The 3,941-nt window shown below is 49.4% G+C and overlaps 1 protein-coding gene across 1 annotated transcript in view; it reads right to left on the bottom strand.

Moving 5' to 3' along the window:
• ZBTB43 (zinc finger and BTB domain containing 43) overlaps nucleotides 1-2,798 on the bottom strand; it is a 28,572-nt gene extending 25,774 nt beyond the window's left edge. Inside the window, exon 1 of the mRNA XM_008059215.2 lies at nucleotides 2,660-2,798. The gene's annotated coding sequence lies outside the window, so the exon portion shown is untranslated. The remainder of the gene's footprint in view (nucleotides 1-2,659) is intronic.
• Between the last annotated feature and the right edge of the window lie 1,143 nt (nucleotides 2,799-3,941).

The raw sequence follows: 3,941 nt of genomic DNA, 5'->3' as shown, positions 1-3,941 counted from the left end.
GAGATGAGGTCTCGCCAAGTTGCCCAGGCAGATCTCGAACCCACGGGCTCAGGCAATTCACTCACCTCGGCCTCCCAAAGCGCGGGATTACAGGCTGAGCCACCAAGCCCAGCCAGTTGCTACGTCTCATTAGAAAACTTGATAAACTATCTTAAAGACAAACAGCTTAAACAAGAAAACATAAAATAAAAACAAAGGCCTTCTCCATAAGAAAACACAAGAAATAACACATAAGTTTGTATTATGATAATAAAAGTGCTATTTTTCCAAACTTATGTATATGAGTTTTCATATGAAGACTAAAATTGTCAAGTTTCCTACAAGTAGGAATCTGCTTGATTCTGCCAAGGCAAGAATCTGCTGCAAGTGGAAAGCGTGAGGAAGATTTTAACCAAACTCCTTTTCTGAGGACCCCAGCTATAGCCTCTGCTGTGAAGAAAGTAGGCATCAATAAACATAAATTCAACTAAATGTTGAATTTAGTTACAGAATGAATTTTCTTTTTCTAAGTTGGAATTTCACTCTGTCACCCAGGCTGGAGTGCAGTGGCATGCTCACGACCACCGCAGACTCGACTTGCTGGGCTCAGGTGATCCTTCTGCCTCAGCCTTCCAAGTAGTCAGAACTACAGGCACGTGCTACCACACCCAGCTAACTTTTTGATTTATTGTAAAGATGAGGTCTTGCCAAGTTGCCCAGGCTGTTCTTGAACCCGTGGGCTCAGGCAATTCTCTTACCTTGGCCTTCCAAATTGCTGGGATTACAGGCGTGAGCCACTGTGCCTGACCCAGAATTATTTATTTATTTATTATTTTTTTATTTTTGAGTTGGAGTCTCACTCTGTCGCCCAGACTGGAGTGCAGTGGCTGCTCCCGGCCACTGCAGCCTCAACTTGCTGGGTTCCGGCGATCCTTTCGCGTCAGCATTCCAAGTAGCTGAAACTACAGGCACGCACTACCACACCCAGCTGATTTTTGATTTATTGTAGAGATGAGGTCTTGCCAAGTTGCCCAGTCAGGTCTCGAACCCACGGGCTCAGGCAATCCACTCACCTCAGCCTCCCAAAGGCGCAGGATTACAGGCTGAGCCACCGAGCCCGGCTCAGAATGAATTTCTAAAGTCATTTTTAAGAAGAGCTTATTGGTTTCAGGAGTCTCCAATGAGTACTTTTTTGTTTTGCATTTTGTAAAATATGCATAACATAAAACTTAACAACTTGCCATTTTAGACATTTTAAATTTACAATGCAGTAGCATTTAGTGCATCCACAATGTTTTGCAACCATCACCACAACCTATTTCCAGAACTTTTTCATCATCCCCCAAACTCTGTATTTCTTAAACAATGACTCCTCCCCCAGCCCCTGGTAAGCTATATTCTACTGTCTCTATGAATTTACCTATTCTAGGTGCTTCATTTAAGTGGTTTCAAATATTTGTCCTTTTGTGGATGGCTTATTTCTCCCATGGTACTTTTGCAAAGCAAAGAATAAATTCTAATGATTAGGTTTCTCATAATTTAACTAAACATACTGACACAATCTCTGAACTAAGCATGCAGTTCTCCCAGAAATCTTGCTACCATTCCAAAAGCCCCAAGGGAGACCGCAGTCTGACCCTTTCTTAGCCTATAGGCAGCCCAGTTAAATAGCTGCAACTCAAAGAGAAGGCTCCAGAGAGCCCTGGGTAAGCGGATGGAACAAAGGGATTTAGGGAGCTGTGCAGTCCTGAAAAACCATAGGCAAGAAAAGGCAGGATTCATTAAACTGCTTTGACCATGAGATGGGCTCCTGTCTGTCTGTCATTCGCTCCTACACCCTGACAGTTAGGTTAGACGACACCTGTCAAAGTTAGGGCCAGATGACGGTCGAGTCACTGAGAATGTCATCAGTGCAGCAAGCTTCATAGGGTCATGAGTCACTTTCCATGGCTCAGAGGTCCCGGCAGAACTGCCCCGCCCAGACAAACTCAGGGAAGACACAAAATTGGCAGAAAAAGACAGGTGGCCAAAAAGCTGAACCGACAAGCCTTGAATTAAGGGCTGAGCGGCAGTGAGAGGTGAAGAGACACAGAAACAAGGTGGAGACAGAAGTAAAGACAGGAGCCAGAACAGAGGTATTTCGGGGACATATAGTGGAGAGAAACGCCAGGTTGACAGAGGCCAAGTTGAGAAACAAAAAGGGCAGGTTACAACAGGTAACAGAGACAGCAACAAAGGTGAAACACCAGAGGAAACTGAGAAGACCAGGAGCAGCCTTTCTCCCGGCCTCCGTTCACCCGGCCTCGCGCACCGGTGGCTCGAACCCGAGGCCACCAAGCCGCGCCCACCTCAAGCCCCAAAGGCCAACGGACGGACGAGGACGGGATCTCTAAGCGCTGTGTCCGGCGGATCTCTACCGCCGCGGGGTGACCTTGGGCGAGAGACTGCCCCGGGGGCATGGTGTCGCGGTCTACGCACCGGGAAGGCTGGAGACCGCAGGAGTCGAATTTGGGGCGCTGGGACGCCAAGCCCCCGTGCGGGGGTTCAGTCTCCTGATCGATGGAATGGGCCCGGCGGGGCGGGTGGCGCGCGCGCCGGGGCTCGCGGAGAGACCCACAACTCCCCCCACCGGCTTTTCCTCCCCCCATCCTTGTCGCCTGTTGTCCCGACCCCGCCGCACCTGCCAAGGGCTCAGCGCTCACATCCCCCGCCCAAGGGATCCTCTCCACCGCCGGCGCCAGGCCCGTTCCAGCAGTCGCCACCGGGACAGACTCAGCCTGCGCCTCCCGCCCCCGGAAACACTTTCCGGTGCCGCCCCCAAAACTGCCAGTACTTCCGCGGGTGCGTAAGATGGAATGCGGTGTGCGCATGCACAAATTACATTCGGGGGGCGGGGCGTCGGGGATCGCTCCGAGGGGCAGGCGCTTGCGCAGTACGGCCTGGAGCGGGTCAATCAGGTTTAGGGATGGACTACTTTTTTGGTAATTGGGGAACCAATACCGAGTTCTACCCCCTTGTAAAACCTCGTCCTGTCTCAGCTCCCCTGTCGGAGATCAAAATCCGTTTCTGCCTCCACAGCACCCATCCCTCTGTTTGGCATGTAGTGAATGCTCAGTAAATGTTCCATGGAAGAACCCTTCTATGTGGCTGGCACTGTGCCGGGCACCGGCGTCGCAAAGATAGTGGGACAGAAAGTCTTCCTTTAGTCTGCAGTGCTCCCACCCTAACAACCCCTCCTACCTTCTTTCGCCCTTTTCTTCCTTTACTTCTATTCCCCCACACGTTCGTGTAGACAAGAGGTAGGTCTTTCGCGGTGGGACTGGAGCTTCTTACCTTTGACCGGTTTAGAGACCAAGTGCCTTTTTTGTGGAAGAACTAACTCATAGTAACATGAAATCCAGTCAGCTGCAAGGATTTGGTCACTGTGGCTTATAGATTTAGGGTAAATGCTCTTGCCAAGTCAGACACGCCCCTGCGATATTGTTTCTGCCCAGTTTTCCAGCTGTTGTGCCTGTCTTGCTTGTTCTTGGGCTGTAGGACTTGGGAGTATTCAGAGGAATCTGGGACTTTCTGTTAGAATTCTACAAAAGCATTCTTGGAAACAAAACCACAGAAAATAAATATGGAAACACAGAAATGGGAATGGGTGCAGAACAGCTTGTCAAAGATTCTGCTTCAAGGGTAGATATGCTGCAGCTCCTTTTTTACCCAACTGTGACAATGTACCCTCAACAAAGGCCTCCAGGAATTCCCTCAGATAGGGTATTCTAGTAACTGCCCTGTGTCTTCTGGCCCCAACAACACCACCACCACCAAAACACTCATTTTGTTCAGGTAGCAGAGGTCATCCCTTGACTTCATCTCAGCTGGAATAGATGACTCATAATTGGCCCAAGTCATTAGTGGTAATATCTTTCTATTAGCCAGTAATTGGACTAGACATGGTCATGTGACCAACTTCT

This window comes from Carlito syrichta, unplaced genomic scaffold (assembly GCF_000164805.1).
Source record: "Carlito syrichta isolate Samal-C Ts95f unplaced genomic scaffold, Tarsius_syrichta-2.0.1 Scaffold303952, whole genome shotgun sequence".
Lineage (NCBI taxonomy): Eukaryota > Metazoa > Chordata > Mammalia > Primates > Tarsiidae > Carlito > Carlito syrichta.
Note: the sequence above shows the minus strand (reverse complement) of the source record. Positions and strands in the feature narration are given on the sequence as shown.